Genomic DNA, 10167 nt, shown 5'->3' with positions numbered 1-10167 from the left:
TCTCCATGCTGTCAATCGGTTGGTTGAGGCTCGTGGGGCCGATGTTGGCCTCTCTATGTTATTGGTGGATTTTCAGAATGCGTTCAATTTAGTTGATCGATCGGCTTTGTTGCGTGAGGTTCGGCTACATTGTCCTGCTCTTTCGCGTTGGGTTGAATTCTGCTACTCTTCTCCAGCGCGGCTGTATTATGGGGAGCATACCTTGTGGTCTTGTCAGGGTGTGCAGCAAGGGGATCCTCTCGGCCCTTTGCTTTTTTCTCTGGTTCTACATCCATTGGTGTGTCGAATCAGAGACTCATTTGATCTATCTCTTCAGGCTTGGTACTTGGATGATGGCACTATCGTTGGTGACACTTTGGTGGTTGGACAAGTCTTGGAGTTGATTTTGGAGGAGGGTCCTCATTTAGGTCTCCATGTTAATGTTGAGAAGACGGAGGTTTTCTGGCCTTCGAAGGACCCACGCAGTCGTCTAGAGGGTGTCTATCCTACGGATATTGCTCGTCCTGCGCTTGGTGTTAAGTTTCTTGGTGGCCCAGTCAGTACGGATTCCTCTTTTTGTAAGGAGTTGGTTTCGCAGCGTGTGGCGAAGACTGTTGTGTTGATGGATGCTGTAGCCAAGCTTAATGATCCCCAGTGTGAGTTGTTGCTTCTTCGTGCGTGTACTGGATTTCTAAACTCTACTTTGCTATGCGCACTTGTCCGCCTCATCTTTTCGAAGCGGCCCAATTATCTTTTGATGTGGCTCTGCGGGCTTCTTTAGAGCGCATCGTGACTGCTTCGGGACCTGGGTTCGGTGACTGGAAATGGCGCCTTGCCACCTTGCCTTATTCTTATGGAGGATTGGGTGTTTATTCAGCTGGTGATGTTCGGCATTATGCTTTTCTTGCATCCCGTTTGCAGTCTTCTGGTTTGCAGGATTCGCTTCTTCGGCTTTCAGGTGTTGATGGTCGGGGACCGGCCTTTGATGATGCTCTTGGTCTTTTCAATAGGACCGTGGAGACCGACCTTATGCGTAGCCCTAGTGAGATCGCTGCCCCCACACTCATGAAGAAATTGGCAGACATATATTTCACGAAGGTTACTGCTGATGCGGAATCCGCCTACTCCTTATCTTCACGTCTTGTTGCCCTATGGAAATCACAGCAGGGGGATCACTCCTCAACTTGGTTGCGGGCAGTCCCCATCTCGGGTTTAGGCCAGACTATGAACGGTAAGACTTATCGTTCGGTTCTTTGCTATCGGTTGGGTATTCCGTTGTTCTCTGATTCGACGCCATGTTCTGCTTGCTCTCGGGTTTTCGACGGGGACATTTATGGGGATCATGCCGTGTCTTGTGCTGGGATTGTGGGTATCAAACATCGACATAATGTTGTTCGTGATACCCTTTTGGATATTTGCTATAGGTCGGGGATTTCTGCTCGCAAGGAGGTTGATGTTGGGCTGACTAGTGAGAATGATGGAGCTCTTCGTCCTGCAGATATATTGCTTTACTCGTGGGATGGCGGTCTAGATGTGTGTGTTGACTTGACTGGGTCTTCCCCTATGACGCAATCTGGGTTGTCAGGCTTCGTTCCGGGACGGGTTGTGGCGGTTGCAGCGCAGCGGAAGCAGGATAAGTATGCGGCACGTTGTAGGGCTTTGGGTTACGGTTTCTTTCCAGTTTCCTTCTCTTCTTTTGGGGAATTAGAGAAAGGGGTTGTTTCTTTGCTGAAGCGGGTCCAGACGTACTCCAGGGCTCAGGACATTGGGGCACGGGCAGCTGCCCACATTTTCAGCAGGATCGGGTTCGCCATAGCTAGAGGAGTGGGGGCCCAGATTGTATCTCGGCTCCCTTCCAACTTCTTGTAGTTCACTTGATCTTTGTAGCTTGTTAAGCTTGTAACTTTTTGGTGTTTTCCCATAATAATAATAATAATAATAATAATAATAATAATAATAATAATAATAATAATAATAATAATAATAATAATAATATATAGCCACTCATAATCGATAAGTTGAAACAAAAATGATAAACCAATTAAGCAGCAGCTCAACATCATCATAATCAAGCAGCAGCTTCATCATTATCACCGTCGTCAAGCCGCAGCAGCATCATCACCATAGATCAATCATCAGCAACATCATCAATTCATCATCACCACAATCAAGCAACATCATCGGCATCATCATCACCATAAATCTTAGTTTTTGGTCAATCCAGAAACAACCTCCACAGACAGCTATAGTCGACAATGCTTAATTCTTTTTAAAAAAATAAAATCACCGAGCACAGCCATTGCGCCGGTGACACGGATGTCGCGCACAGTCATTGCGCCGGCGACCCCTTCTTTTAAACGGGAAAACATTGGGCCAAAAACTTTTGATGCTGTGTTTGTTGGTTATGCTGAAAATAGTGCTGCTTATAGGTTCATGTGTTTGAGTGATAGGTCAATGTGTGAATCTAGAGATGCTGAATTTTTTGAGCATACTTTCCCTTTAAAGAATAATGTTGTTTCACATAATAATTCCCATGATGCTTCACATGATGTTTCTACTTCTGTTCCCTCTTCTTCTTCTATACCTTCATCTTCTCCTATTGTTCAAACTGATGTTGTAGAACCTAGGAAAAGTAAAAGGCGTCGAACTGAAACTAGCTATGGCCTTGATTTCTTGACTGTGTTCTTGTCTGAACTCAATAATTTGGATGAAATAGATGAGTTAGTTGTATTTCTTCACTTGTTTGATGATGAGCCTAAAACTTTTGATGAGGCCATGAGTTCAATTGATGCTAGTTTTTGGAAACAGGCGGTTAATAGTGAAATAGAGTCCATTATGTCTAATCATACATGGGAATTAGTTGAATTACCTAAAGGTAGTAAAGCCATTGGTTGTAAATGGATTTTTAAAAGCAAAAGAAAAACTGATGGTGCAGTTGGCAGGTACAAAGCAAGACTTGTAATTAAAGGTTTCACACAGAAATTTGGTGTTGATTTCTTTTATACTTACTCACCAGTAACTAAGATCGCCACTATTCGTGCTTTACTTGCTTTAGCTTCAAGTTATAAGTTAATTGTGCATCAAATGGATGTAAAAACTGCTTTCTTGAATGGCGACTTAGAAGAAGAAATTTATATGGTTCAACCTCCTGGTTTTGTAGTTCCAGGACAGGAACATAAAGTTTGTAAGTTAAAGAAGTCTTTATATGGTTTGAAACAAGCTCCAAAACAATGGTACGAAAAGTTTCATAAAACTATTTTAAGTTTTGGATTTATTGTGAACCGTGCTGATGCTTGTGTGTACTAAAAAATGTTTGGTTCTGATTGTGTTATTGTCTGCTTATATGTAGATGATATGTTGATTTTTGGTACACATATTGATGCTATTAATGAAACCAAAAGGTTTCTATCCTCTCAATTTGAAATGAAAGACATGGGTGAAACTGATGTGATATTGGGTGTTAAAGTCACCAAAACTAGTAATGGTTTCTCTTTGTCTGAATCTCACTATGTGGAAAAAGTGTTAAAGAAATTTAACAGTTTTGATGTTGTGCCAGTTAAAACTCCTTATGATGCTAGCATACACTTGAAAAAGAATAAAGGCAATAGTGTGTCTCAATCTGAATATGCAAAAATAATTGGGAGTTTAATGTTTCTCATGAACTACACTCGGCCTGACATAGCCTATGCAGTTAGTAGACTTAGTCGGTATACCCATAACCCCGGTAGAGACCATTGGAATGCTCTTAGGAGGTTATTAAAGTACCTTAGGGGCACGATGGATTGGGGTTTGCATTATGTTGGATTTCCTGCTGTTTTAGAAGGTTATTGTGATGCAAACTGGGTATATGATAATGATGAGGTAAGTTCCACTAGTGGATATGTTTTTACTTTATGTGGAGCAGCTATCTCTTGGATGTCTTCTAAACAGACTTGTATTGCCCGGTCAACTATGGAGTCCGAATTTATTGCATTGGACTTGGCCGGACAAGAGGCGGAGTGGTTGAGAAATTTATTGGCCGATATTCCGTTGTGGGGGCGTCCTGTTCCACCTGTATCTCTACATTGTGATTCTCAAGCTGCTATTTGTGTTGCTAAAAACAGCGCTTATAACGGCAAAAAGAGATATATTCATGTGAGGCATGAATCTGTGAGAACACTAATAGAGAGTGGTGTAATTACTATGGAATTTGTGAGATCTGAGAGGAATATAGCAGATCCTTTAACCAAGGGACTAAATAGAAGATTAGTCCTTGATACGTCGAGGGGAATGGGGCTTAAGCCCGTTAGTTGAGAAATTCATGGTGGACACCCGACCTTGTTCACACAAGGTTTCTTGTGGTCTACCGAAGCCATGGAAAGACTCATTCTTGTACACTTCCCATTCCTATGACTTGTACATATTTTTCATGAGGTTAAGCTTTTGTAGCTTTTAATGAAACTCATATCCCAGAATCCGGGTGGTCCTAATGAGAAGGACTTGATGAGTTCACCGTATGTGTATTGAGAGGTTGAGCAATAGCTCTTAATGATTTCATATCCCAGGATATGGGTGGTCTATGTGATAGACTTGATGAAATCACCTACTTGAGTGTGAAGGTTTGACCACCTTCTATGGAAAACTTGGGCAAGTTTTTCTGGAGAACTCATGAGCATCCCAAGTATAATGGCCGTTGTTGATTGTCTATCGCGGAACTCATAATAATCTAAGGTATGGTATGTGTTATTGGGTTTTATTTCTTGGTTGGGATAGTTCTAGATTTGTTCACTTTCTCAATAAACGAATTGCCTAATCTTCACTATGTGTTGGTTCAATCGAAAGACACCAACATTTAAGTATCAAACCTTCCATAAAAATGCTCAGAATTCTTTTTCTTGTTTTTCAAATGGGTCTTTGCATTTGTGGGGGATTGTTGGAAATAATGCAAAGAAGGAGTTTTACCATGTTGTGAAAATATCCCACATTGGTAGAAATGAAAAGTAGGCTTTTCAAGTGGAGTATTTAAAGAAAAGGGTTTTGTCCCACATGGAAAGAAAACAAGCTTTTCCCTTTTTTTAAATATTGGGAAGTAATGTTTATACTTTGAAGTACTTCCCCAAGTGGTGTGGGCTAGAAGGGGAAATCCCCACGCGCGCCGCCACCGCCCGTCCGGCCGGTTCGTGTTCGTTACTCAAATCAATTCTGATTTTCAGTTATCAGAAGTTTTATTACATGATCAATTATGATCGGCGGTTACAAGTGTTTTAATTACCCAATTAAATTCTGATTTTCGGTTAAAAAATCTTTGTGGCTTTATAATCAGTTTGGGGATCAGTTTCAAACTACACCGAAAATCAAACTCTCTCTTCTCCTATTATGAGCATTATTGTGAGTTCCATGTTTCTCCTTAGTTGAGTGCACGTTTTGGAGAAACGCTGTGTAAAATCTTGGGGGGACAACGCCTTTTCCGATTGCACCATAGTCGGGGGGAATTTTTCTTCTAAGACAGTGTTTCGTAACACGTCACAACTTTATTTACATTAAAAATTCGGGCCACATTTTATTAACATTTTCGGAATTTACAGTTTCATTTCCTACAGATGCACATAAAACGGGTATTAAATGGGTATGGATACTTAAGTGATTGATGAGAATGATTATATATTTTCTAATAATTTTTTTAAAAAAAGTGTAATAAAAATGAAAAGCTTATAATATGAAAAGACATAACAAGGGTTAGAGATGAGAGTATGCATACATATAGTTTATAAAAATTTGAAATTTGCATTTTAAAATTTATATTAAGTTCGATAATGTTGATGAATAAGATAATTTTTTGGAATAAGTCAGGTGAGTTAAGGGGGCACGTGCATGAAACTGTTAAATGAATCTTTGGTCGAATGTGGATGGACATTATAATACATCATATTTTTTCTACTAACTAATATATCATATTTGGGTTGGTGGAGCAGAGATGATTTTGGAATTCCTAACTCCATAAGCTGATAAGCCGACTTTATAACGGTTATATCTTATAACGGTTTATATTGCACGGGGTAGTATCTTATCTTTAACCTTTAAAAGTGGGAGGAATACTACTGTAGCTTATCTACAGTAATTGAAACGACGCGTTTCATTTTAACTACATCACTACACTCTACGAGTCTGCTCGTCTCTCTCCTGATCTCCTCTCATTCCTTTTACCTCGTTTCTTTCACCCTCCTTATTCTTTCTCCTGAAATTCTCCCCCATTTACTCCATCTATGGAAAACTGATTTCAGGCATGGATTCAAGCAATGTCTCTTCATTTTAATGGAATTATTATTGTTCTGGTAAATTTTCTCTCTAATTTGTTCTCAATTCTCAATTTCTAGGTTTTCTGTTCTTTTTGGTACTTTTCCCCGTACTTTTTCTCTTTCCTGGTTAAAATTACGATCTTTGTTAATCTATGGAAGACTGATCATTCGTTGATTAAAGTAAATGGTACTACTTTCTCTTCCTTTTCATAGAATTACCCTGAATTTCTAATTTTTGTTCATTATTTTTTATGAAAAATCAAAATCAGGGTTTCATTTGATAATCTATGGCAGACTGATCATTCGTGGATTAGTGTAAATGATATTACTTTCTCTTCCTTTTCATAGAATTATCCTGAATTTCTAATTTTTGTTCATTATTTTGTGAAAAATCAAAATCAAAATCAGGGTTTAATGAAGCTACTAGCGGATAATGCATATTAAGTTTGTCAATGAGAGGAATTACTGAATATGCTATTGAGGACATATATCAGTATATGCAAAATGTATGCTTGAATTGCTTGAAGCGAGATTTCTGATCATTGTTTTTCATCACTTGTTAGTTTCTTTTGAATTTCAAGATGTTGCACTTGATGAGATCACAACATTGAGGGTACTTGTCTGTTAGAGTAATCCCATTTCGAAGGATGATTTTAATGCTTATACTTCTTATGCAGCATCCTGAAATGAATTTTCAGTGAAAATCTCTGCTTTGGATATCTACAATGAGATTGTAGTTGACCTTTTGAATCGAAATTCTGGTCCACTTTGACTTTTTGATGATCCTGAGGTACTTGTTAGCTTACTGCCACATAATTTTACAAGTTCTAGATATGTTACTTGCATTTGTATGAAACAATTACCACTTTGTTGCAGAAATGAACCATTGTCAAAAAGCAAGTTGAAGAAGTTGTAAAGGGGGGTCAGCATTTGAAGCATTTAAGTGGCATATGTGAAGGTAAAACTTTCTTGGATTTCTATTTTTGGATAGTTTTTTATGCATAAAATCTGTGTAACTATAATATGGTATGATATCTGATCGCACTAGATATTAGGCACTTTATCCGTTTATTTAACATTTTAGGATTACTGTAGTTTGCTGGGTGCTTAATGATGCAGTTTATGCTGTAAAGTGTTTCTTCTTTCCTTTGTTTTTCTTAATTGCATTAGATAATATTACGAATAAATGGTGGTTTTTAGCATTTATGGCTTACCATGGGGCTTAGATAATGTAGGGTATGTATTGCTTATTTGAAAAAAATCTATCCGAGTTTTAACTATTCTATCATGTGTTACTCTACAGCTCAAGGGCAAGTAGGAGAAACTGCTCTGAATGATAAAAGTTCAAGATCACATCAGATATTGAGACTGGAATTAATATATTTTACTGCACATTGTGCTTAATTCCGATTGAATAACTATCCGAATCTGCATTTCTATCATAGTTTTGCAATAGTGATCATTAATTTGGTTTGATGGTTATAGATAGATATCATTCTTACAAGCATCAATTTCCAATGTTTTTCATTGCCTGTCTTTATTGATTTAGACCATCGGAGAGTCGCCTCAAGGAAACTTCAGGTCGTGTGAAGTCCTTTGTAGCAAGCCTGGTACATGCCTCCTACTTGATCCGTCGGATGGAACACCAAGAAGATTTGGGTTCTGTGAATTTGAATTTGCTGAATGGGTTCTTCGAGCTCTACGACTGCTGAGTAAATGCAATGTTGACGGCGAAGAGTTGGAGGTATGTTCTATTATATTGTATAATGTCTTTGTAGTAGGAAACTTTTACCATGCATCATGAATTGAATATCAAATTTTGTGTGCCTGAGTACTTTTATCATTCAGTTTGATATATTAATTTTTTATCCCGATTTATGTAAAAAAATCCCTTCCCAGCTAAGTTCTAAATGATCCCTTGTGTAATTATGTAGGTAAGTCATGGTGAGGCATAATAATGTTGTGCCTTATGGCCATTTCAAGAAGCACTGGAAGAACTATATAAGGACTTGGTTCAATCATCCCGCTCGTAAAACCAGAAGAAAACTAGGTAAGTTTTCCTTCTCTTGCACCTGTATGCATTTGTGATGGAAACGTCCACCAAGAACCCACCCCCACAATAATAATAACTATGTTGAAGCCTCAATTCCAACTATCCCCGTCCTCCAAAGATCTTCCGTATTATGGAAATCACACACATGAGACAGGTACTTCCATATTCCCTTCTCCTAACTAGAACAGAGTAATAGGCCTTCAATGAATTTGAAGCTTATCTTATTATAAAGACCTACTATAATAGTAATTCAAGTATGGAAATTCATTTATTAAGCATTATTTTACTACTCACTTTGTACTAGAAGAAAACGTAATCTTTTTAAACTACTACGTATTTACGTACAGAGTAATAGGCAAAGAGCATATAATTCAGAGATGATGACTAAATAATACGGAGTAAATACTTACGGAGTATATTGATTAATTGAAGATAAGAGAATAAAGAAAAAGAAAACAATGGGCCTAACACTAATTGTATGACACAAGAAGTTGAAGGACCCCACACTCCCACATAAGCAATTAACAAGAATTACAGAGGGGTTGAGCATTAGGAGTTTAGGACACTTTGGTGGCCTGGGAACTTAAATTCATTATCAAATCTACAATTACGCGTGAATAATGTGACAACTTAAATTCATTATCAAATCTATCCACTTATATACCACACAATTGAAGGTAATTGAGTGGGGTAATTTATTCTTGGTTAAACACCATGCTTTGCTATATACTCGGTCAATTGGTTTGACATTGAGTTGGTGAATTCAATTATTGCATATTTCATCAGTTTTGTGAATTTAATTTGATTTTGAATTCAACTATTGTTTCTTTTCTATTCATTTTGCTGTGTGGATTTTAATTAGTGAGGTAAAGGGGTTTATTAGAGAAACGACCTTGGGTTTTAAATTAGTCACATTTACTATTGTGGGATTTGCCAATAATGTTTTCACCTTTTCTATAATAGTATAGTGTGATGGTTTAGGAAAGTTTTAACATTTTGGTAAATTTTATCACAGGAACAAAGCAGCTATAGTGCAAACAGGGGGAGTACATAAGATGTTAAATTAGATCAATCCTCAAATTGGTGTCTGAAACTAGTTGTTTCAAAAGCCATTTGTGGCGAACTTCCTTGTATAGTTCCTTGCATTGAGCGCGTTCGATACAAATAAGTCGATCATTGGTACTTCCGGGGCGATCCCTTATCTTGTTAGCGTAGTCCTCGCCATGAAGAAATATCTAGCTCGCAAGCTAGGCAAGAAGAGCACTTTACAATCTCTCTATATCACCGGCAAGCATTGCCTTGATTGTATCAAAATGTGTTATATTGTAGCAAAACTCTATGTCTTTTATCTATCTTCTTTTTTATTAAATACTTCTTTACCTTGTCACATGTATAGGATATTTCACATCATAACGTTTACATAATGCACATAGAGTTTTTGGACCAGAGTTTGTTCCAAGTAGCTACTCCTAGCCATACCGCGCGCAACGCGCGCGGCCAAGCTACTAGTATTATAAAAAAATATTATTTATATGTTTACAACAATACAAATATTTTTTATATGTTAATGTAAAGGATTGCAATATCACTCATATATACAAAATTTTGTGCAAAATTAATATTTTATATGTAACCGTGCATCACACTTGATGATGGGGCGAGTTTCGATTTTAGATTGGGATGACGACGAAGATAAACATAGATGATTGACTAATATTGACTAATAAATAGAGATTGAGTGTTGGTGAACGGATATAAGGATAACATGTACCCACCTTGGTGATTGGATAAATTCGAATTTATTGGATTTGAATATTTGATAACACTCACCAAATCCTAATTATGCATGTAGTTTTCTTT

The 10167-nt window shown here is 37.7% G+C and overlaps 1 long non-coding RNA gene across 1 annotated transcript; it reads left to right on the top strand.

Moving 5' to 3' along the window:
* Positions 1-6920: 6920 nt before the first annotated feature.
* On the top strand, positions 6921-9747 carry LOC130464393 (uncharacterized). The gene is made up of 5 exons (XR_008924796.1): positions 6921-7044; positions 7131-7212; positions 7804-7998; positions 8189-8304; positions 9323-9747. It is a non-coding gene; the product is annotated as an uncharacterized lncRNA (long non-coding RNA).
* Positions 9748-10167: the final 420 nt, after the last annotated feature.

The sequence above is a fragment of the Spinacia oleracea genome, chromosome 6, assembly GCF_020520425.1.
Source record: "Spinacia oleracea cultivar Varoflay chromosome 6, BTI_SOV_V1, whole genome shotgun sequence".
NCBI lineage: Eukaryota > Viridiplantae > Streptophyta > Magnoliopsida > Caryophyllales > Amaranthaceae > Spinacia > Spinacia oleracea.
Note: the sequence above shows the minus strand (reverse complement) of the source record. Positions and strands in the feature narration are given on the sequence as shown.